General features: G+C 42.6%; 1 protein-coding gene across 2 annotated transcripts in view; it reads left to right on the forward strand.

Moving 5' to 3' along the window:
• Positions 1-25546, forward strand: part of NUMA1 (nuclear mitotic apparatus protein 1) — an 81752-nt gene that overhangs the window by 3804 nt on the left and 52402 nt on the right. The window contains exons 1-2 of one of the 2 annotated variants that reach the window (XM_030917473.1): positions 6812-7025; positions 13808-13905. The gene's annotated coding sequence lies outside the window, so the exon portion shown is untranslated. Of the gene's footprint in view, positions 1-6811; positions 7026-13807; positions 13906-25546 lie in introns of those variants that run through there. The other variant, XM_010366907.2, reaches the window with a different exon arrangement.

The following is a 25546-nucleotide window of genomic DNA, read 5'->3' on the forward strand; positions in this document are numbered from 1 at the left end:
TGCTCTTTGATTCATTTTCAAATCTGCTTGTTTTTCGTGATCTTGTTTTTGTCTCATGTTTTCAATTTTGTGTGTGAAATCATTTTAAAGAAAGTTGAGTTTTGGCAGATGTCTACACCTGTAAACAGCAGCCATAATTGAGATACAGAGGATTTCTCTCACCCCCAAAAGATTTCTCATGCTTTTTTTTTTTTTTTTTTTTAAAAAAAGGTGGAGTTTTGCTCTTGTTCCCCAGGCTGGAGTGCAGTGGTGCAATCTCAGCTCCGTGCAACCTCTGCTTCCCAGGTTCAAACGATTCTCCTGCCTCAGTCTCCTGAGTAGCTGGGATTACAGGCATGTGCCACCATGCCCACCTAATTCTGTATTTTTAGTAGATACGGAGTTTCACCACGTTGGTCATGCTGGTCTTGAACTCCCAACCTCAGGTAATCCGCCCTCCTTGGCCTCCCAAAGTGCTGGGATTACAGGCGTGAGCCACTGCGCCTGTCTCTCATACTTCTTTACAGTCCATTTTTCCTTTCACTCTGATACCAGGAACCACTGATTGATTGTTTGTTTTTCACTACAGATTAATTTCTGCTTTCTAGAATTTTATTTTATTTTATTTTTTGAGATAGGATCTATCTGGCTTTGTTGCTCAGGCTGGAGTGCAGTTGCAGGATCTTGGTTCACTGCAACCTCTGCCTCCTGGGCTCAAGCAATCTGCCCACCTCAGCCTACCAAGTAGCTGGGACTACAGGTGCACACCACCATACCCAGCAAATTTTTATATTTTTTGTAGAGACAGGGTTTTGCCATGTTGCCCAGGCTGGTCTCGAACTCCTGGGCTCGAGCAATCAACCCACCTCAGCCTCCCAATGTGCTAGGATTACTGGCATGAACTACTTCACCCAGCCTGTTTTGAATTCCTAGAAGGTTTTTCCCTCCTATCTCACTAAGTGAGCAAGGCAAGCTTTTTTATTTCTCTCTGGACAGATTTTTGTTTTCTAGTTTATTATCTTAGTATAAATTTAAGAGACTCGCCTCTGCACAGGGATCTCAGTGCCTTTTGTGGACTCAAGATCTGTCTTCTGAACCTATGAGGGTGTTATAAATTCCATACACTGCTAGGACAGCTATGTCATCAGCTCACTCAATCCTCCTCACTAATTCTTTGTTTTTGGTTGCTGGGGATTTTTCTTACTTTCTTGAGAGCTCAGTTTATCTATATGTCAGTTCAGATCCAATCAGCAAAACAGAAACCACACAATAGAGTGAAATCCATAAAGGAGATTGCTTTAAAGCCTTGGTGGAGGGCTGAAAAAGCAAAAAGAGAATATTAAAGTAACTTCGATATAATAACTGCATAAAGAAGTTTTCTCATCCAGGACTGAAAAACAGGGAGGAAGGTTGGGGTTACCAGAACCTAGAAGTCTAGAGGGATCTGGAGGAGCTGCACCCAGATTCTCTGGAGAGAGGGTGTTGCCTGGTGCTGCTGGTTTCTCAGGCCCTCATAGGAGGAACCTGGAGGAGCTGGCTTCTATTGAGCCTTACTTAGCTGATGCTGGTGCCTTTGAGTGACAGGAGGCTGGTTTGGGGAGGTTAGAAAGCAACTGGGAAGAACCAACTTCTGTTGTCAAGAAACATCAGGCTACAGGAAGGAGGAAGTCTCTTGTAGTCTTCTCTTGTCTTCTGTTTTCCCTTTATCACCCCCTGTTGACAGGGAGTCAGCTGGCAAATGGGAAATGGGGTTTAGTGGAGTCCAGGCCCCAGCTACACAAAGCGGAGCATAATGGTAGATTTGGAGCTGAGAGACAATACCTTAATAGCTGGCACAGTCTAAAAGGATGTTTATTATATTTTTCTGAGCACTTCCAGGCATATTTAATAGGAAGGTGTTCAGGTTATCTGGTCTGTTTTTTGTATTGTTTATTATTTTTATTTTATTTATTTATTTGTTTATTTATTTATTTTGAGATGGAGTCTCACTCTTGTCACCCAGGCTGGAGTGCAGTGGTGCAGTCTTGGCTCATTACAACCTCTGCCTCCCGGGCTTAAGCGATTCTCCTGCCTCAGCCTCCCGAGTAGCTGGGATTAAAGGCATGTGCCACCACAACTGGCTAATTTTTGTATTTTTAGTTGAGACAGGGTTTGACCATGTTGCCCACGCTGGTCTCGAACTCCTGACCTCAGGTGATCCACCCACCTCGGCCTCCCAAAGTGCTGGGATTACCAGCGTGAGCCACCGCACCCAGCCTGCTTGTTATTTTGAGATAGGGTCTTGCTCTGTCACTGGCTGGAGTGCAGTGGCGTCATCATAGCTCACTGCAGCCTCAATCTCCTGGACTCAAGCTATCCTCCCACCTCAGCCTCCTGAGTAGCTGAAACTACAGGTATTCGCCACTGTGCCTGGCAACTCTTTATTTTTAGTAGAGACGAGGTCTTGGTATGTTGCCCAGGCTGGTCTCAAATTCTTGAGCTCAAGCAATTCTGTCAAAGTGCTGGGATTACAAGCATGAACCACCACACCCAGCCTGGTCTGTTCTATCAACAGTTAGTAATAGCAATAGGTGACTTTGTTTTCCAGTATATGCTGTGAACTAGGCACTGTTCTAAGTACTTTACAGAAACTACTTCTTTTTATTTTTTTTGAGATGGACCCTCGCTCTATTGCCCAGACTAGAGTACAGTGGTGCAATCTCTGCTCACTGCAACTTCTGCCTCCCGGGTTCAAGTGATTCTCCTGCCTCAGCCTCCTGAGTAGCTGGGATTACAGGCATACACCACTACTGCCTGGTTAATTTCTGGGGATTTTTTTGTGTTTTGAGACGGAGTTTCACTCCTGGTGCCCAGGCTGGAGTGCAATGGCGCAATCTCGGCTCACCACAACCTCTGCCTCCGAGGTTCAAGTGATTCTTCTGCCTCATCCTCCTGAGTAGCTGTGATTACAGGCATGTGCCACCAAGCCCAGCTATTTTTTTTTTTTTTTTTTTTTTTTTGTATTTTTAGTAGAGATGGTGGTTCTCCATGTTGGCCAGTCTGGTCTTGAACTCCTGACCTCAGGTGATCCACCCGCCTCAGCCTCCCAAAGTGCTGGGATTACAGGTGTAAGCCACTGCGTCTGGCCAAAGGCAGCCTTTTTATAGCAGTTTGAACTTCTGTACCAGTCTCTACTATTCTATGATTGTTGGTTTGGTTTTCTTATTCTAAATACAGGACTTTATACTTAATTCTGTTACATTATTTCTTATTTTTTGGTAACATCAGACCTATTGAGATCTTCTTGCCTGGTTAAATCTAAAAACATTATATTGTCTATGATTCACAGTTTAATTCCAAAGCTTGACAAGCAGGCCTTCTAGGTTTTCATTCTAAGTCTTTGGTAAAAAGGCTAAACCTGATAGGTTCGATAAACAAATTCCATGTCACAGCACTATACATTTTACTCCAGTTAACAGAGGTTTTAGGGGAATGGTTTTGACTATTCCTCTGGAAAATTGGGGGAGAAGCTGTCTGGAAAGGCCAGTATCTTGGGTCTCATTGAGGGGAGGAGAGAACCAAGGTAAAAGGTTGACCATTAGATAATCAGTCGCCCTAATAAGGGGCCATTTGGCAAAAGTAAAAATGATGTATCTGATGGCTGTAGAAGGGAGAGAAGGCATTATTGCATAGCATGATCCTGGGTTGAGGCCTCTTTTGGCAGCTGTGTCGCCTGCTCTTTCTGTCCTATTGAAGGGCCAGTTTCTTTGAAGTCTGCACAGGAAATGCCAGTGATTCAGCCTTGCAGATTTCTTCTGCTTTATTGCAGCTGAGAACTGGTTTATCTGGTGAGAAGGAAAGACTGCATGTATTTCAGGCATGTTTATTTGATACTTGAGTGCCTTCCTGTGACTGGCCAGAGACACTTGTTTTGCATGTTGTCAAATTTTTGGTACCTGGTGGCAAGGTGGATGCAATGTGACCTCAACACTTGGTCCTCTGAGGTCACATTGTATCCACCTTACCACTGGGTACCAACGTGTGGGCAGCAACTGCATTCAGCCCTGTGATGGCCTGTACTTCTGTGATGGCCTCAATGAGGAGAGAGGTAATTGCCTGCTTTTCTAGATTTCCTGTGGTGAGACAATGTGAGTTTTTGTTTTTGTTTTTGTTTTTGTTTTTGTTTGAGACGGAGTCTCGCTCTGTTGCCCAGGCTGCAGTGGAGTGGCCGGATCTCAGCTCACTGCAAGCTCTGCCTCCCGGGTTCACGCCATTCTCCTGCCTCAGGCTCCCGAGAAACTGGGACTACAGGCCGCCCGCCACCTTGCCCGGCTAGTTTTTTGTATTTTTTTTTTTTTTAGTAGAGATGGGGTTTCACCGTGTTAGCCAGGATAGTCTCGATCTCCAGACCTCGTGATCCGCCCATCTCAGCCTCCCAAAGTGCTGGGATTACAGGCTTGAGCCAAAGCCACCGCGCCCGGCCGACAATGTGAGTTTTGGAGAAACCTCTTATTCCCTAAGAATTTCCTACTATACCCCTCATGAGCTGCAGCAAAGTGGACTCTGTCTGATTGCTGACCTCCAAATGCCCAGTTTTCTTAGGTAGTGAGCAGATACCTAATGTAATGAGTGCCTATTATATCTGTCACAGATCTGAGTATATAAAAAAGTATATAGTACAGGATTTCGCTCCTTACTAAATTTTTTTATTTTGAAAATTTTCAAACCTATAGATATTTTGTAAAATAATATAACAAATACTTATATACTTTTCATTTAGCTTCCCTGTTAACATTTTGCCAAATTTGCTCTCTATTTATCCTTTTCTGAATCTTTTTGACTGTTAGATATAAATATCATATTATTTAATCCTTATTTCAGCAAGTATTTCATAAGAAAAAAGTATCTTCCTGTATAACTACAGTACTCTTAACACTCAGGAAACTTAACATTGATTCAGTGCATCCAATGTATAGTACTTATTCAGATTTCTTGTATTTTCCCAATGATGTCTTTTATTGAGTTTTTTAAAATTCAGGATTCACTGAAGGATCACGCATGTATTTATGCACTTGTCATGACTGTCATGTCTTTAGTCTGCTTTAACTTTGAACAGTTCTTTTTTAATCTGAATGCCTTTTTGTCTTTCATAGCATTTGTCTGATTGTTTCTTCTGGATTAGATTCAGGTTAGGCGTTTTTGGTGGTAGAACTATATAGATTAATAGTTTGATTGATGAGGCTGACACTAAAATACATAGAAGCAGTATCTGATTTTGTAAGACAGTATATAATTTAGCACTTATTTGTGCTATCTAATCTATAAACCCTGTAGGAATTTACAGAAGAAGGAATTCAGTAGGACTTGGAATAACTAGGAATGAAATATTTTGGGAGAAAGATGGGGTTTGGAAGATGGACAGAATTGGAGGCAGTTGGGATATGGTTAGATAAGCTGTGATTTGGGCTTCCCATCCTACTATTAAGGTTGTGTATCATGAAAAGTGACTTTGAGGGTTCTGTATCTTCCATGGTGTTTGTACTGCTAGCAGCCTCTTGCTTTGGCATCAGACAGGTCTAGAGACTGTGCCCAGCATCTTGCCAGTTACCTAACCTTGGGGAAGTTTCCTCATTTGCAAGATAGAGTATTAGTAACTATTTAAAAGGTTACTGTGGCCAGGCGCGGTGGCTCAAGCCTGTAATCCCAGCACTTTGGGAGGCTGAGACGGGCAGATCACAAGGTCAGGATATCGAGACCATCCTGGCTAACACGGTGAAACCCCGTCTCTACTAAAAAATACAAAAAAACTAGCCGGGTGAGGTGGTGGGCGCCTGTAGTCCCAGCTACTCGGGAGGCTGAGGCAGGAGAATGGCGTAAACCTGGGAGGCGGAGCTTGCAGTGAGCTGAGATCCGGCCACTGCACTGCAGCCTGGGCGACAGAGCGAGACTCCGTCTCAAAAAAAAAGGTTACTGTGATGCTCACAATGAGATACTACATAAATATTTGAATTAAAATATTTGAATGCCTTTACGGGAGTGCATCGTTTCCTAGATCTGCCATGTGCCCCGCTGGATCGTTTTGTTTTGTTTTGTTTTGTTTTGTTTGGATACAGGGTTTCGCTCCTTTGCCCAGGCTGGAGTCCAGTGGTGTGGTCTCGGCTCACTGCAACCTCCCAAGTAGGTAGAAGCCAGGCACAATCCACCACACCTGGCTAATTTTTTGTATTTTTGTAGAGACAGAGTTTTTCTATGTTGCCCAGGCTGGTCCCGAACTCCTGAGCTTAAGTGAGCCGCCCACCTTAGCCTCCCAAAGTGCTGGGATTACCGCTGTCAGCCACTGCGCCTTGCCTGGATCATTTGTTTCTGTTACTTGCCTGACCCCTGACGACGTTTGAATTTACCACTCCTGGATAATTGAAGGCAGGGAAATAAGAAAAGGCTTGGCTCACGCAGAGAGAAGTGGGAAGATTGGCTTGATCAATTCAGAGTGTATTCTGTAGAATAGTGGGAAATAAGGTTGAATAAATGACTTGAGGCCATATAATGGAGGATTTGGAAAGTTAAGCCAAAGAATTTAGATATGATGCTTTAGGGAGAAGAAAACTGTGGAAGATTTTTTTTTTTTTTTTTTTTTTTTTTTTTTGTGGAAGATTTTTGAGCAGGAGGAGGGACACTTGAAAATGAGAGTGGTGTGGGGCCTCCTGAGGAAGCAGCTTTCTGGCTTAGAGACTGAAATCCTAACAGGGCAGGGCCTTCACAGTGCTGACCAAGTGTGGGTGTGGCTTGGCAGTCTTGCCACGGAAGGCCAGAATTTCTGCCCCAGTGACTCTTCCTGCTCTGCCACTGACTCACCCCATTGACCTGGCCTGCATGGCTTCCCTTCTGCTTGCTGTCCGATCCACAGAATGCTGGGGTTGCCCAGGATAACGTGAGGCTGAGCTGACCAAGAGTGGGTAGGTTAGGGGAATGAGTAATCATTCCTGTCCCTTTGCCCCTTCCCTAGGTGGAAACTAAGCCAGACTGCCAGGGATCACCCTGTTCTAGTGCGTGGAGGCTTCCACCAGGAGGTAAGTCAAAATGGTTCCTGCCCTCTACTTTTTCATAGGTCAGATTTGTCCTGAGCAGGAGCTCTACTATTTACTTTTTCCCTGACTCAGGTTCTTCAGAATGACTGTCTTTCAATTATTTGAAGCAAACAGGTTACTGTAGGAGGAGAGCAGAGAGGTTTAATAAAGATATTTTTCTAACTGTGGTAGGGTGGTGTTCAGAGGTTTTCATTGGACCTTGCTCTGAAGTAGATTGCCTCGAACTCTTGTGAGCCAGACACTAAACATTGGCCATTGAGGCCACTGCAGAGAAGTCCTGGTCTTTAAGCCATTATTTCTCCACTACTGGGTTTCAGAACCATTCTTGGTGTGCTTTAGTGTCCCAAGTTATTTATGTCCCTTTTGATCGGGGAATGAAGGAAGTGAGAAGCAGGGGAGGAGGAGCTGTATGCATAAGTATGTGTGGGTGCATTATGCTGGGAGTTCGGGTGTCTGGGTTTCTCGTCCTGACTGTCGCTAACCAGATGTGTGACCAGGGACAAATTGCCTAACGTCAATGGACTGAACTTTTTTCATATGTGTAAAGGGACAGTTTGGATTATATGATCTTGAAGATTTCTTCCAGGGCCAAAATTTATCATTATATAATGTGTAATTATAAAGTAATGTAATAGCTGAACAAATGTGACAGATATTGTATATGTCTTGCCCCCTTGATTGTAATTATGGGGTAATTACAATGTTTATAAGTTTGACCCCTTCAAAGTAATTGTGTTCTCAGCCTTTAGATTTCCTTTGGTGATGGTGTCATTGCCTCAGATTACCTCTGAGCCAATCTTTGAGTATGCTCAGAGGTAGCAAATCTTTACTCTTAGCGTGGTGGATTCCGTTTTTAGAAACAGCCAGAAGATGCCATGAGCCAAATAATCATGCAAGGCCATACCTTTTTTGGTGAAGAATGAGGTGTGACTATAAAACAGTAACACCAAATTTTTCTGTTTGTCTCACATGGAGTAGACTTTAAAAGCAGCTCCCAAAGAAGTGTTTTGTTAGAATAAGTAAATAACTTCCTAAGGAGAGTATTTTGATTGCAGTTTTCATTTGATTTAATAAGATTAGAAATGTCTGCTTGAAAACAAGTCACTTTCCTTTATAGTAACTGTGCATATGCTTGCTTATACATTGGGGTGACTAGATAGTGGAGAAAACTGGCCTTTCTTTTTTTTTTTTTTGTAGACAGGGTCTCTTGTCACCCAGGCTGGAGTGCAATGGCGGGATCTCGGCTCACTGCAACCTCTACCTCTCGGGTTCAAGTGGTTCTCCTGCTTCAGCCTCCCTAGTAGCTGTGATTACAGGCATGTGCCACCATGCCCAGCTAATTTTTTGTATTTTTAGTAGAGACAGGGTTTCACCATGTTGGCCAGGCTGGTCTTGAACTCCTGACCTCAAGTGATCCACCCGACTTGGCCTCCCAAAGTGCTAGGATTACAGGCGTGAGCCACCGTGCCCTGCCAAAAACTGGTCTTTCTCCTGGTACTCCTCCCAAATCACAAGTGTGTTGAGGGCTGAAAAGAGTTGAAACATGTTGCTCTATAGGAAACTGCAGCTGAGGAGCCATTGCAGTCCCATCTCCAGAAGACCCACAGAAAGAGTTAGAAGAGTTCTTCAGGCTGTGGCAGCCACTGCCCACCAGCACACCCAAATCAATCAAGATGAGTCCCAGGTGATGAGGCTGAAGCAGATGGTTTGGTAGCTCCAGTCTGTTTTAGGGAGAAATGATGTATTAAATCACTACACTGATTTGTTTTTTGTTGTTAGCAGTTGTGGGTTTGAAAAAAGGTAGGCAGGAAGATGGTGAAGGGGTCAAGCATAGGGGCTGTTACCTTGAATATATGCAAATTAAGCTGATTATATTATAGTGCCCTGTAGTCTGTTCCTGGAAATGGTGGTCTTGAAAACTGATCAGTAAAATGAGGTATTAACAGCCTGTTCAAAAGATTCTGTCACTAAGTTACTGTATAATCATTTGCAGTTCTCTTTCTTACTTTAAACATTGTTTTCTTCATTTTTATATTGGAAAAGTTAAGAGATGCTAAAAGTTCTAGATCTGAAAATTGGATAAGCCTAAGGAGGTCTGAGGTAGGGAAATGTCTATTCTAAGCTGTTTGACTCCTGGACTTGGGGTAGGAGTGGAATTTCCTTTTTACTTCCTAAATTATAGTTACTTTACTCTGTACTTAGAGTCACAGCTGGATGATCAAATATTAAGTAGCTATTTAATGAGAAGCAGGCACTGGAAGCCTGCTCCTGAAAAACAATCACAGGACATGTTAGTCCCAAGAGAAGTCATTCCTTGGTAGGACTTATTGTTTGAAGGAGGTGGGGGTGAATTTCATCAAAATGGACAGTGTAGATATTGTGATTCAGAGAATTGAGAGACTTTGTTTCCTGCTGTTACTAATTTCAAGCCTTTCTTTAAAGGGATTCTCCTCATGATTGGTACAGTGGGATTCATTTAGAGAAAAAGCCTTGTGTACCAGGATTAGAAGTTAATGCCCAAGAGCAGGGCCAGTTGCTGGAGGACAAAGTGGCATAATCAGTTGCTTTTCAATACTTAGATCCTATAGGTGACCTCAAAGATAAAATAGGCTACTTTGTAGCCCAGATCTTCCAGCCTAGTGCCTAGCAAGCTCACTAAGGAGAGGAGGTGACCTGTAGAATCCACACCTCTTAATCTCCCTGTTTCTCTTCTTTTCCCTCAGTGCCCTTTAGTTTTAATTAGGATTGTGTAAACGTAGTCATGTTGCCAGTCCTCATAAAGTGGCAAGCCCTTGACATTTTCTGCTGGTCACTCATGCTACATATATAACTTGCAATTAGAGGGACTAGCTTCTTTGACAATTTGCCATCCATGGCTGTACCACTGAAAGAATTCAGATTAGGGCCAATTGGCTGTCATTTACTCAGGCAGCATATTTAGTACCTACTGTGTGCAAGCAGTGTGCTGGAGTAGAAATGATTTTAAAATGGTTTCTGCCTTCCAGGAGTTTAGTAAAATGAAACAAGTATTACAGCTAGCATCCACCCAGGGAGGATTGTAATTAACTTTGCAGAGGAACAAGCAATATGGGAGCATGTAGAGGAAAGAACAATTGTTCCTGATTGTGGGAGCGATAAGGAGAGTTTCTGAAGGGAGAAGGCATTTTAGCCAGGTTGTAAAGGAATAATAGGAGTTCAGTAGGTTTAGGAGACAGGGCATTTGATGGAGGTCACACCATGGGCAAAGGCACAGAGCTTGGAAAATGCCTGGCATATATGGGGAAAATGTGCCTGAGATAGAGGATATTTTAGGGAATGAACTGAAGATGAGGCTGGGAAGGAAATTTTGAGGGTTGGATCTTAGAGAACCTTAAGTGTCAGGCTAAGAGATTTGGATTTTATTCTTCATGGAATTAGCTATTAAGTGTTTTTGATTTACAGACTAACATGACCCAATCTATGTTATTTAAATCTTGTCTGTTCTTCAGTGTAAAGTCTTAGAGGTTAGGTTGAGAGAAGGTGGTGGTCCTGGTTCTTACAATACAGTATAAAGTTTGTCAGGCATGTCATGTTTGGGATCTTGATTCCTCAGTTATATTTACTAAAACAACTCCAAAAGCAAGAAGGCAGGAAGTGGTCAGAGCTGTGTCCCTTTAAACTGAGCTCACTACCCACCAAAGATGATTTTCTTAGGCATATACATTATGAACAGTCTTATTGCTAGTGGATTGCTTACTACTGATAATTCTTTGTGGATAAAATTTCTCACAAGGAGCGGGCTTTTCATTACAGGGCAGAAACCAAAAACATTTTTTGAGCCTGATTGGAAAATAGTATATACTCATTCTAGGACATGTGAAAAACACAGAGAAGTATAAGGAAGAAAACTAAAATCACCCATAATCCCACTATCTGGAGAAAACTACTGTTCTTATTTTAGCATATTTTCTTTTAGTATTTTGTGCTTGCATATTTCTGGTTTTGCAATTTCCAGATCATATATTACCTAAAATTTTATATTCTGCTTTTTTCCCCATTTACCATTTTTTCATTATATAAATTTATATATACTCTTCATAAATATTTGTAATGGCTGCATAATAGTCTATCATATAGGAATTTTATATGCTTTCAGGTTTTTTAAAATAATAATTGAATTTTTTTCAAATCATTTTTGTAATAGATGTAACAAATAAGTCCCCAAAAAGTCTTTGCCCTAGTTCTGCCCTGCAGAAGTAACCATTATATATTAATAGTTTTTTGTGTATCTTTACATGAACATTATTATGCATAAGTTTTTGTCTATGTTTTTGGTTTTTTTTATGATACATATCTACAAATAGATTACTAGATTAAACAATATGAAACTAATTTTTTCCTAATTGTATATGATGGTACTATTTAGAAAACATGAAAAATAATGTGTTAAGGGAGAAAGTAAAAGGCACCCATAATTCCACAACTCAGAAATGAACATTATTTGGTATACTTCCTTACAAGTATACATACACATATACAAATTCACAAGTATGTGGGGAGAGGGATAGATATGTATATGATATATCTATCTGTCTATAAATATTTGTATATATAGTTTTTAAAATGGGGCCATACCATAATAGTTTTATCCTACCTTTTTTTTTTTTTTTCTTTTTTTTTTGAGACAGGGTCTCACTCTCTCACCCAGGCTTGAGTGCAGTGGTACAATCACAGCTCGCTGCAGCCTCAACCTCCTGGGCTCAAGTGATCCTCCTACCTTAGCCTCCCAAATATCTGGGACTACAGATGCATGCCACTGTGCCTGGCTAATTTTTGTATTTTTTGTAGAGATAGGGTTTCACCATGTTCCCCAGGCTGGTCTTGAACTCCTGAGCCCAAGCGATTCACCTGGCTTGGCCTCCCAAAGGGCTGGGATTACAGGCATGTGCCACTGCACCCAGCCTATATCCTGCTTTTAAAATTCAGCATTTCCTGAGTATTTCCCCGTGTCATTAAAATTATTTAAAACTTTTTTTTTTTTTCAGGGACAGGGCCTTGCTTTGTCACTCAGGCTGGAGTGCAGTGGTACAGCTGCAGTCCTAGCTCACTGCAGCCTTGAGCTCCTGGGCTCAAGTGATCTTCCTGCTTTAGCTTCCCAAGTAGCTGGGACTACAGACGCATGCCATCATGCCCAGCTAATTTTTTATTTTTTTATTTTTTGTAGAAGTGGAGTCCACTGTGTTGCCCAAACTGGTCTTGAACTCCTGGGCTTAAGCAATCCTCCCACCTCAGCCTTCCAAAGTGCTGGGATTATAGGCGTGAGCCACTGTACCCAGCCAAACTTATTTAAAACATTTTAAGTGACTGCTTAAGATTTCATCATATGTATATTCATGCCATAATTTATTGTTAGATATTTAGTTTTTCTTCAGTTTTTCAGAATGATAAATAATTCTGTTAATGTCCATGTATCTTTGTATTTCAGATTGTTTCCTAAACTTTTATTTCTGTGATTGGAATTGTTTGATAAAAGAACATGAGCTTCTTTTTTTTTGACCACAACATCTCACTCTATTACCCAGGCTACAGTGCAGTAGTATGATCACAGCTTATTGCAGTTTCAGCCTCCCAAGCTCAGACTCAAGTGATCCTCCCACCTTAGCCTCCGAGTAGCTGGGACTACAGGTGTGCACCACCACACCTGGCTAATTTTTAATTTTTTTGTAGAAACATGGTCTCACTGTGTTGCCCAGGCTGGTCTTGAACTCCTGGGCTCAAGCAGTCCTCCTAACTTGGCCTTCCAAAGTGCTGGGGTGATAAGCTTCAACCACTGTACCCAGCCAGCTTTTTTTTTTTTTTTTTTTGAGTTTTGGTAAAATGTATGTAACAAAATTTACTAGTTTAGGCTGGGTGCAGTGGCTCACGCCTGTCATCCTAGCACCAGCACTTTGGGAGGCTGAGGCGAGAAGATTGCTGGTCTCGAACTCCCGGCCTCAAGAGATCCTCCTGGTGCAGATGTGAGCCACCATACCCAGCCAAATATGAACATTTTTGTTTCTTTGTTTCTTTGTTTTGAGACAGGGTCTCACTCTGTCACCCAGGCTGGAGTGCAGTGGTGTGATCACAGCTCGCTGCAGTCTCAACCTTCTGGGGTTCAAGTGATCCTCTCACATCAGCCTCCCGAGTAACTGGGACCACAGGTGTGCACCACCATAGCTGGCTAATTTTTAATTTTTTTGTAGAGATGAGGTCTCACTATGTTGCCTAGGCTGGTCTTGAACTCCTGGGCTCAAGCAGTCCTTCCACCTCAGTCTCCCAAAGTGCTGGGATTTTGGGCATGTGCCACCACCACACCTAGCCCAAATATCAAGGTTTTGTTTTTTGTTTTTTGTTTTTTTGAGATGGAGTTTCGCTCTTGTTGCCCAGGCTGGAGTGCAATGGCGCGATCTCAGCTCACTGCAACCTCCACCTTCCAGGTTCAAGCGATTCTCCTGCCTCAGCCTCCCGAGTGGTTGGGATTACATGCATGCGCTGTCACGCCTGGCTAATTTTGTATTTTTTTAAGACGGTTTTCTCCATGTTGGTCAGGCTGGTCTTGAACTCCTTACCTTAGGTGATCCACCCGCCTCAGCCTCCCAAAGTGCTAGGATTACAGGCATTAAGGTTGATATGTATTGCCAAGTTCCTATCCAGAGAACCACTTAATATCTGTTTATTTGTGTAAGAAAATGCACTGTTTTTTGTTTGTTTGTTTTTTGAGACGAAGTCTCGCTCTTGTTCCTCAGTCTGGAGTGCAATGGCGCGATCTCAGCTCACTGCAACCTCTGCCTCCCGGGTTCAAGCGATTCTCCTGCCTCGGCCTCCCAAGTAGCTGGGATTACAGGTGCGTACCACCACACCCAGCTAATTTTCTGTATTTTAAGTAGAGACAGGGTTTCACCATGTTGGCCAGGCTGGTCTCGAACTCCTGACCTCAGGTGATCCACCCGCCTTGGCCTTCTAAAGTGCTAGGATTACAGGCGTGAGCCACCGCACCTGGCCTAAAATGCACTGTTCTTTGATTATTAATTTCTCATTCAAAATTCTATATTAAGTTAAATTTCCTGGAGAGTATGATAGCTTTTTTTTTTTAACCATTATTTTGTAAAACCAAAATTTGGGAGAGAATGTGAGGAGAAATTGAAAAGATCACTGATATTACCTAAATGACCCTGTTACTTAAAGTGACCTTTTGAAGTAAGAGGAAATGAAACAAGTTACACTGAGTTCCTCCACTGATGAAATGGGGAGGATGACACCTTCCCTGCCTGCCGTACAGGAATTGAATGGCTTAAAATTCTCTGTAGAAATAACTTCTTTCATGGCCAGGATCTTCAGAAGGGTACAATCTAGAGGGGAGAATTGGCCTTCCTTTCCCACAGTGGTCAGGGGCCCTAGCTCTTAGCAGTTGGTTTGACATGCTGGAAATGTTCAGCTGCTTCCTAGCGAATCTGCTAGCAAAAGGGAAGGAGACACCTGTGTTGGGTTGTGTGGTACGGTGTGGGGTGGGGGTGGGGTGTGGGGTGGTATGGTGTGTATGTGTGTTTGTTGGGGGTGTTTAGCAGTAGACATAGTGGAGCTTGCTTTGGTTTTATATTATTGTAGTGTGTAGGTAGGAACTACGTTGTCAAAATCACTGAAGGACAGTAGGAACCAGATTTGTTTGTTTCCCATTAGACAAAATTAAATAAGGGGCCAGGCATGGTGGCTCATGCCTATAATCCCAGCACTTTGGGAGGCAGAGGCAGAAGGACTGCTTGAGGCCAGGAGTTCGAGATGAGCCTAGGCAACATGGCAAGGCCCTGTCTCTACAAAAAATACAAAAATTTGCCAGATGTGGTGGCTCCCACCTGTGGTCCCGGCTACTCAGGAGTCTGAGGAAGGAGGATCACTTGAGCCTGGGAGGTTGAGGCTGTGGTAAGCTGTGATTATACCACTGCACTCCAGCCTGGGCAACAGAATGAGGCTCTGTCTCCAAAAAAAAGAAAGAAAGAAAGAAACAAGGAAGGTGAAGAGTAGTGCATAGGAAATCTTTTGGTGTTGCAACACCAAACACTTCATTTGAGTGTTTTGGGCTCTTTCCTTTGGGATTATATACCAGACCTATACTGCATATAAATTTATTAGAAAATGAGCCACACACTGTAACATAGCCATGCTCTGGCTGTGGCCAATTAGACCATCACTAATCCCCACTGAGAAGCTTTTCTTTTTTTGTTTTGGGACAGGGTCTTGCTCTATCACCCAGATTCTGGAGTGCAGTGGTGCGATCATAGCTCACTGCAACCTGGAACTCCTTGGTTCAAGGGGTCCTCCTGCCTCAGCCTCCCAAGTAGCTGGAACTACAGACACACACCCCTGTGCCTGGCTAATTTTTAATTTTTTAATTTTTTTAGACAGAGTCTTGCTGTGTTGCCAGGCTGGAGTGCAGTGGCATGATCTCGGCTCACTGCAGGCTCCAACTCCCTGGTTCCAGTGATTCTCCTGCCTCAGCCTCCTGAATAGCTGGGTTTACAGGTACATGCCACCACGGCCAGCTAATTTTTGTAATTTTAGTACAGATGGGGTTTCACCATGTTGGCCAGGATAGTCTCGATTCTCCTAACCTCGTGATCCGCCCACCTCGGCCTCCCAAAATGCTGGGATTACAGGTGTGGGCTACCGTGCCTAGCCTAATTTTTTTTATTTTTTGTAGAGATGGGGACTTGCTCGGCCTCCCAAAGTACTGGGATTGCAGGCCTGAGCCACTGTGCCCAGACTTGAATTTTTCTTTAGTTTTCTTGTTTTGTGTGTGTGTGTGTGTGTTTTGTTTTTTTGATGTGAAGTCTCACTCACTTTGTCTCCCAGGCTGGAATGTGGTGGTGCAATGACGGTTCACCACAGCCTTGGCCTCCCAGGCTCAAGCAGTCCTCCCACCTCAGCCTCCCGAGTATCTGGGACTATAGGTGTGTGCCACCTCAGCTGGCTATTTTTGTGATTTTTGTAGAGATGGAATCTTGCCATGTTGCCCAGGCTGGTCTCAAACTCCTCGGCTCAAGCAGTCCACCCACTTCAGCCTCCCAAGGTACTGGGATTACGGGTGTGAGTCGCTGTGCCCGGCCCAGTTATTGTTTCTGTTTAGACCCCAGTAGTAAATATTTTAGGCTTTGCAGACCATATGGTTGTAACTACTCACCTCTGCCATTGGAGAACAAAAGCAGCCGTACACAATACTTAAATGAATGGGCGTGGCTATGTTTTAGTAAAACCTGATTTACAAAATATGGGCTACTAACTTACAGGCTATAGTTTGCTGGCTGCTGGTAGGGGGAAGTACACTTGACAAAAAGAGGCCTAGTTTTGATGGGAAATTGTTAAAAAAAAAAAAAAGCTCTGATGTCTGCTACTTACTGGTTGTGTTATTCTAGCATCTCTGAACCCTCATGTTTAAAATCAAAATGGTAATACCTTTCATAAGAAATAAGAATGAACAGTTGCACATGTGAGGAGATGTTTAACTTTTCTGGAAATAAGATATAAATTAAAACAATAATATGTTCTATCTTATATATTGATGAAATATGTTGGTAGAAGGGTGTAGATGGGAATTTTTATCCTCTGTTGGTGAGACTATAAAATAGTACACAATTTTAGATGGTAATTTGGGAATGTCTTTTAACATTTAAAATACACGAGCTTTTCAACCTATCAATTCTAATTGTTGGTATATATTCTAGAGAAATATTAGCTTGTGTGTAAAATTAGAGATGTGCTGCCAGTGTTATCAATGCAGCATTCTTTGACATGGCAAAACACTGTGAACAACTTAAATGTCCAGATGTAGCAAAATGGGAAAAAAAGGTTGTGGCACATTCTTACCATAGGATCTTTTTAAGCTTTTAAAAGTGTAAGGTATTGCCAGCCACGATGGCTCACACCTGTAATCCCAGCACTTTGGGAGGGCAAGGTGGTTGGATTGTTTGAGCCTAGGAGTTTGAGAACAGTTTGGGCAACATAGTGAAACCTCATCTCTACAAAAAAATTAGCTGGGTATGGTGGTGCACACCTGTAGTCCCAGCTACCGGAAGGCTGAGGTGGGAGGATCACCTGAGCCCAGGTGGTCGAGGTTGCAGTGAGCCATGATGGCACCACTGCACTCCAGCCTGGGTGACAGAGTGAGACTGTGTCTCAAAAGAAAATTATTTAAAAATGTGAGGAATCTATTATGTGCTGGTATGGAAACATGTCAAAGAAATTTTTACATGAAAAGGGCAAGTTGCAGAACATATGGTATGATTACAGGTATGTGGACCAAACATACATACCTGTATGTGAATATATACCTGTATGTGTACATGCTTAGGAAAAATCGGAAAGATTGTACAACAGACTTCTAACAGTGGTCACTTGTGAGCTGGGGAGTGCCACTGGCAAATGTGGACTGAGGCTTAACGAAGAGAGAGTTTTACATTTTACTCTAGATACCTCTAGATTATATTATTTCACAGTGATAATGTATTTTTTCTCCTTCCCAATTGTTTGGAGAGCTCCTGGGCCTGTCTGCACTTGCCTGGGTTAGGAATATGACAAAGTAGGCAACTCTTTTCACATCAGTTGAGTTGGAAGCAGCTGCTGGGACCAGAACAGGGAGCACATGTAAGGAGAGGAGAGGGATAGCATGTGCAAGTGACTGGGAGAGGCAGCCAAGACAGGCCATTTTCTTTTCTTTTTTTTTTTTTTTTTGAGACAGAGTCTCGCTCTGTGGCCCAGGCTGGAGTGCAGTGGCCGGATCTCAGCTCACTGCAAGCTCTGCCTCCCGGGTTTACGCCATTCTCCTGCCTCAGCCTCCCGAGTAGCTGGGACTACAGGCACCCGCCACCTCACCCAGCTCGTTTTTTGTATTTTTTTTAGTAGAGACGGGGTTTCACCGTGTTAGCCAGGATGGTCTCAATCTCCTGACCTCATGATCCGCCCATCTCGGCCTCCCAAAGTGCTGGGATTACAGGCTTGAGCCACCGCGCCTGGCCGACAGGCCATTTTCAATTTACCAACAGTCACTATCACATGTCTTATCTTGACATTCTCCAAATTACTTCGCTCTCTGTCATCACACTGGACCCTGAGGATGATTCTCTGAGCAAGGGAGGTAGGGATGATGATAAGACCGGGAGTAATCAAAACATGGGACAACAAGGAAAGTAAGGCCGGGCGCGGTGGCTCAAGCCTGTAATCCCAGCACTTTGGGAGGCCGAGACGGGCGGATCACGAGGTCAGGAGATCGAGACCATCCTGGCTAACATGGTGAAAACCCGTCTCTACTAAAAATACAAAAAAAAACTAGCCGGGAGAGGTGGCGGGTGCCTGTAGTCCCAGCTACTTGGGAGGCTGAGGCAGGAGAATGGCGTGAACCCGGGAGGCGGTTGCAGTGAGCCGAGATTGCGCCACTGCACTCCAGTCTGGGCGACAGAGCGAGACTCCGCCTCAAAAAAAAAAAAAAAACAAGGAAAGTATGTGTGTAGAAATAGTTTTTTTCTTTCACTTGAAATATATCAAGGATACTCATTACAGCATTGTTTGAAATGGTAACAATGAAAATAGCCATTCCCTCAATAGAAAAATATGTGAACACATTATGGATATTCCTTATATGGACTTCTATGTAGCTTTTTAAAAGTATGAGTTAGAATTTTAGTTATTGACGCTTGGGGGGAGATGTTGATAAATTATTAGATAAGTAGCAGAGCAATGTGTAAAGTTTAAACCTAGTTTTCTAAAAACAGAGAGCAACAAAACCCTTTCCAATATATTTGTATTTATGTTTTTTGGGGGCACAAAAATATGTTACCATTTCTCATCTTGTAGGAGGCCTTGGAGAGGAATGGAAAGGGGCTGGGAGATTACCAATTTTGTCTTTTATCTAACTTTTTATTGCTTCACTGGTTTTGAAGAACAAGGAGAGCAAACTTGTGTAAGCAAGAAATGAAGTTTCCTAAACATTGTTTCATCTTAATTAATTAATTAATTAATTTTTTTGAGACAGAATTTTGCTCTTGTTGCCCAGGCTGGAATGCAGTGGCGCAATCTTGGCTCACTGCAACCTCCGCCTCCCAGGTTCAAGCGATTCTTCTGCCTCAGCCTCCCTAGTAGCTGGGATTACAGGCACCTGCCACCACGCCCAGCTTTTTTTTATTTTTTTATTTTTGTATTTTTAATAGAGACGGGATTTCACTGTGTTGGCCAGGCTGGTCTCGAACTGCTGACCTCAGGCGATCCACCTGTCTCAGCCTCCCAAAGTGCGGGCATTACAGGCGTGAGCCACCGCGCCCAGCTCAATTTTTTTTTTTTTTTTTGAAACTGAGTCTCGCTCTGTTCCCCAGGCTGGAGTGCAGTGTTGCGATCTTGGCTCACTGCAACCTCCACCTCCCGGGTTCAAGCAATTCTCATGCCTCAGCCTCCCAAGTAGCTGGGAATACAGGCACCTGCTACTGTGCCCGACTGATTTTTGTATTTTTAGTAGAGATGGGGTTTCACCATGTTGGCCAGGCTGGTCTGGAACTCCTGATCTCAAGTGGTCCACCTGCCTCAGCCTCCCAAAGTGGTGGGATTATAGATAATGAGCTACCACGCCCAAAAATCAATTAAATGATTTTTAAAGGTTAACTTTTATTATTTTTTAGTGAGTTAATGAAGTAAAGAAATATAAAAGTCAAAATAGAGTTTTAATATGGAATTAATATGTAAATCTTCTTTTGGATTTAAAGGAGGCATCTGGGTAGTGGCAAGAGAACAAGCATTCAAGGAACCAGCTTTCTAGTTGTAGTTACCAACTTTCTGATGTGTGAGCTTTAATTTAGTAAGGTTATTTAATAACTTGAAGGCTTTAGTGTCCTTATCTCTAAAACTAAAGAGCTTGTACAAGGAGATGTGCTTCACAAATCTGTTATCCCACAATTGAGCTACCTTTTGAGATTAGAATATTATATTTCCTTTGTTTTAAAATGCTTTCTTTTTTTGTTTTTTTTTTTGCTTTTTAAATATTTTGACACTGAAATTGGGATGTATTTTACAATTAGTAGTATCTTTCAATTGTCACTGGCCATTTTTTTTTCACATTTTTGTTATCTCTGAAATTGAGATATCTCATCATTGATGATATCTCATCATTGATGATGTAGGATAGTTCCATTTTCAATGCCATTTTTGTTTTCATAACAAAAATCTTCGCCCTTTCCTGGGCTTCTGTTACTTCCAATCCTGTCAGATTCATTCACATCACTAAGACATTCTGGACTGGGACTATTGTTTGAGTGTGCAGGAATTTTGTACATCTTTTTATAACTGATGGATGTCCTATATGTAGCTACTGTTTGAGAAATTGAGTAACAGATGTGACACATCCAACTTAGTGTTCCTGAGTTTTGATTTTGTTTTCCTTGCCTTTTTTTTTTTTTTTTTTAAAGAGATGGGATCTTGCCTGGGGGCGATGGCTCATGCCAGTAATCCCAGTACTTGGGGGGGCCGAGGCAGGCGGATCACGAGGTCAGGAGTTCAAGACCAGCCTGGCCAACATGGTGAAATGCAAAAATTAGCTACTAAATTAGCTACTAAAAATGCAAAAATTAGCTGGGTGTGGTGGTGGACACCTGGAATCCCAGCTACTCGGCAGGCTGAGGCAGGAGAATCACTTGAAACTGGAAGGCGGAGGTTGCAGTGAGCCAAGATTGCGCCACTGCACTCCAGCCTGGGCAACAAGAGTAAAACTCCATCTCAAAAGAAAAAAAAAAAAAAAGAGATGGGATCTTGTTGTGTCACCCAGGCTGGGGTACAGTGGCACAGTCGTAGCTCACTGAAGCCTCAAACTCCTGAGCTCAAGTGATCCTCCTGTGTTAGCCTCCTGAGTAGCTGAGACTTCAGGCATGCCACCATACCTGACTAATTTTTTTTTATTTGTTGTTATTTTTCTTGAGACAGAGTCTCGCTGTGTCACCCAGGCTGGAGTGAAGTGGTATGATCTCAGTTCACTGTAGCCTCCACCTTCCAGGTTCAAGCGATTCTTGTGCCTCAGCCTCCTGAGTTGCTGGGATTACAGGCGTGCACCGCCACACCTGGCTAATTGTGTGTGTGTGTGTGTGTGTGTGTGTGTGTGTGTGTGTGTGTGTGTATTTTTAGTAATGACGAGGTTTTACCGTGTTGACCAGGCTGGTCTTGAACTCCTGGCCTCAGGTGATCTGTCTGCCTTGGCCTCTCAAAGTGCTAAGATTACAGGCGTAAGCCATGGTGCCCAACCAATTTTTTTCTTTCCTTTTTTTTTTTTTTTTTTTTTGAGAGATGGGGTCTCGCTTTGTCACCCAAGCTGGTCTTGAACTCCTGGCTCAAGTGATCCTCCCATCTCAGCCTCCTGAGTCGTTGGGATTACAAGTGCAAGCCTCTGCACCTGGCTTGCCTGGCATGTAATAATTACAGTATGACATATATACAGAAAAGTACATAAAGTTTACAGCTCAAGGACTTTCCACAAGGTGAACACACCTGTGTTACTAGCACCTACATCAAGAAACAGAACACTACCAGCATATTATTCGCCCCTTCCCAGTCACTATCCCCCTACTGTTTTTTTATTTATTTATTTATTTATTTATTTATTTATTTATTTATTTTGAGACGGAGTCTTGCTCTGCCGCCCAGGCTGGAGTGCAGTGGCCGGCTCTCAGCTCACTGCAAGCTCCGCCTCCCGGGTTCACGCCATTCTCCTGTCTCAGCCTCCTGAGTAGCTGGGACTACAGGCGCCCGCCTCGTCGCCCGGCTAGTTTTTTGTATTTTTTAGTAGAGACGAGGTTTCACCGTGTTAGCCAGGATGGTCTCGATCTCCTGACCTCATGATCCGCCCGTCTCGGCCTCCCAAAGTGCTGGGATTACAGGCTTGAGCCACCGCGCCCGGCCTTGTTTTATTTTTAAATGCAGTGAAAGTATACATAGGGATGATGACTCTTGGTTCATAAGTGAGTGGCTCATGTTATCTCAGGTGAGTCTTCTGGAAAGAGCCCCAGATTAGGAGCCAGAAGACCATGGTTACATTGTGGCCTGGTTACTTTTTAACTGTATGACCTTAGGCAAGGTAAACTTAACTTTTCTGGACTTCATTCCTCTTTGGTAAAGTGAAAATAATAATGCCCTCACCTTAAAGAGCTGTTGTGAGGTTCATGTGACATTATTGGTAAACAGGAAATACCTTGTAAATGGGAAACACTTTGTTAGTTGTAAAGAGCCATACACAAATAATAGTCATTTTTGTTGAGAGCAGTGGAATCTCAAGCAGGAGAGAAAATGATGATCCCCAAATCTATTCTCTTTATCACCTTTGCTGTCTCATTTTTTTTGTTGACGTTGGTGTCACTGGCTTTCTGTTAAATTCTCCCAAAATAAAAATAATATAAAGGGCCTAACAGGAATCCCCAGAGATCTAGAATTTCTCCTAAAGTTTTTTTTTACTTCCTCTCTTAATGCTGATGCCCACTAGATCTGTGCAAGGCAGAGACCTTGGTAAATCAACAAACTTCAATCGCAAATGAGTACATCGTCCATTTACAGGCCTTATAAGCAAGCATGATCCTCTGATAGACACTCTTCTGAATTTATTCACTGTTCCAAATGGAGCCCAAATCCATATCTGTAACCCCAAATTATATTTTTCATTAGTTACTGATTATTTCTAACTGTTCATCCAGTAGATATCTCACATCTAAGACCTAACCCTCAAACTGCTTGCCAATATAGCAAGACTGTTTAGATTTTGGACTTGGAGTGGGACAGACTTGGGTTTGAATCTTAATTCTGCTACTTATTAGCCTCATGATCTTTTTTAATAAAGATCATGACAGGTTGCTTAACATTGTGAAAGATTTATTCTATAAGTCGAGGGTATTAATAGTATTTGCTTGATAGGGGTGATACTATGCTCAGATGAATGGAGATTGTTATTGTTACTTTTACTTTTTGTTGTTGTTGTTGTTGAGATGGAGTTTTGCTCTTGTTTCCCAGGCTGGATTGCAATCGTGTGATCTCGGTTAACTGCAACCTCTGCCTCCTGGGTTTGAGCGATTCTCCTGCCTCGGCCTCTCAAGTAGCTGGGATTGCAGGTGCCTGCCACCATGCCCGGCTAATTTTTTTGTATTTTTAGTGGAGATGGGGTTTCACCATGTTGGCCAGACTGGTCTCGAACTCCTGGCCTCAACCTGCCTCGACCTCCCAAAGTGCTGGGATTTCAAATGTGAGCCACCGTGCCCAGCCACTCTTACATTCTTATCTTGCTTTTTGGCACACATGTGTTCATTTATTTGTTCACTCAAGCTATGAAATTTAGAGGTGCTTCAAGAATTTTCCTTTTCTCATTCTTCATTTATACAGTTGTCCCTCAGTATCTGTGGAGTATTGGTTCCAGGACTTCCCACAGATGCCAAAATCCTTGGATGCTCAGGTCTCTTACATAAAACGGTATAATATTTACATGTAACCTACACACATACTTTGTATAGTTTAAATCATCTTTGGGTTACTTATATAATGCAATGTAAATAATATGTAAATAGTTGTTACATTGTATTGTTTAAAATAATGACAAGAAAAAAAAGTTTATACATCTTCAGTACAGATGCTTTTTTCTTCTCCAAAATGCTTTTGATCTCAGGTTGGTTAAATCCACAGATGGGGAACCCATGGATACAGAGGGCCTACTGTAATTGGTTGTCAGGGCCTATCATAAACAGTTTTCAAAGCTACTGTTGCATCTTTATTGTCATTGCCTTACTTCAGACATACATTACTTGTTTGTAACAAACAATGGTTTTTGCACTGCATTCTGTAAAGCTTTACGGAACTATAGAACTGACTCAAGAACCAGGGAGAAGCAGAGGGAACAAGTCTCCAAATATCCCTTACCTCAAACTGTTGTCTTCTATGTGTCCTGGGGTTCTATATAAAGGTTACATTTTAAATAGAGTTAATTTAAAATATATGGTTTGGAATCTTTCATTTATTCGAGAAGTACTTATCAAGACACTCATGCTGTGGCAGCCATTGTACTGATTTCTAAGAATTCAGTGGTGAGCACACAGTTTGTGATTTCATGGAACTTAAGGCAGTGAGAAAAAGATAAATTAATAAAATACAAAAAGGTGTAATTAGAAACTATGGGCTGGGCACAGTGGCTCATACCTGTTATCCCAGTGCTCTGGGAGGCCAAGGTGGGAGCTTCACTTTAGTTCAGGAGTTCGAGATCAGGTTGGACAACATAGCAAGATCCTGTCTCTACAAAAATAAAAGAAAAATATCCAGGCGTGGTGGCATGTGCCTGATAAAGTACTATTATTATTCCTATTTTACAGCTGGGGAAAATGAGGGCAAAGAGAGAGTAAATAACTTGCCCAAGGTTGCAGAGCTATTAAGCTATAAACCCAGAATTTGTATTAGGTTGTCTTTAAGTCAGACCTCATAATCTTAGCCATTATGCTCTATTGCTTTCCTCTTGTGTCTTCCCTTTCCAGTCTGTACTTCATACAGTTTTCCTTCTGAAACATAGCCTTGATCATGCTGTTCCCCTTTACGTTCTTCCTTTAGAAACCTTGATTGTCTTCTCATCACCTACAATTTCTTAGCATGAGGCAAGTGCCTCACAATTTAGTATTACTTACCGTTCTTTTTTTTTGGGACAGAGTCTTGCTGTGTCACCAGGCTGGAGTGCAGTGGCATGATCTCGGCTCACTGCAGTCTCCACCTCCTAGGTTCAAATGATTCTCCTGCCTCAGCCTCCTGAGTAGCTGGGATTACAGGCGCGCAACCACACCCAGCTAATTTTTGTATTTTTAGTAGAGACAGGGTTTCACCATGTTGGCCAGGATGGTCTCAATCTCCTGACATCATGATCCACCTGCCTTGGCCTACCAAAGTGCTGGGATTACAGGCGTGAGCCACTGCACCTGGCCTTACTTATTACCCTTCTTATCATCTGATGCATCTCCCTAAAACTGCATGCCATTGCTCAACTGTAATATGCTCTGTCTTTGCACGTGCTGTTTTCTCTGCCTAGAATACTCCTTTTTTACTTTTTGGTGAAACTCTACTTATCCTGCTCATATTTTAAGTATCTAGCTTAAATGTCACTTCCTATGTAAAGCATTCCCCATCATTCCATCCCATCCTGAGTTAGTCCCTCACAGCTCCTTTAAACCAGTACCTTCTCTTATTTTCCCATTCTAAAGTCTTTCCATGAAAGCAAGAATCTTAGTGTTCTCTTTAGCTCCCCACCTTTCCCACACCCCTATATTCTAAGAGCATTGTCTCTACCTCTGTAATGCCTTTCAGATCCACCTGTTTTAGTTCCTACTGCCCCTGCCCTGGCAGTGCAGTTTTCTGTCTGCCTCTACAGCTGCCACCTAAGTCCATTTTCTGCCTCTGGCCTCACTGTTGCACTAGAGTCATCTTTTCAAAAAGCACAAGTAGTATACCATTCT

Source organism: Rhinopithecus roxellana, chromosome 15 (genome assembly GCF_007565055.1).
Source record: "Rhinopithecus roxellana isolate Shanxi Qingling chromosome 15, ASM756505v1, whole genome shotgun sequence".
Taxonomy (NCBI): domain Eukaryota; kingdom Metazoa; phylum Chordata; class Mammalia; order Primates; family Cercopithecidae; genus Rhinopithecus; species Rhinopithecus roxellana.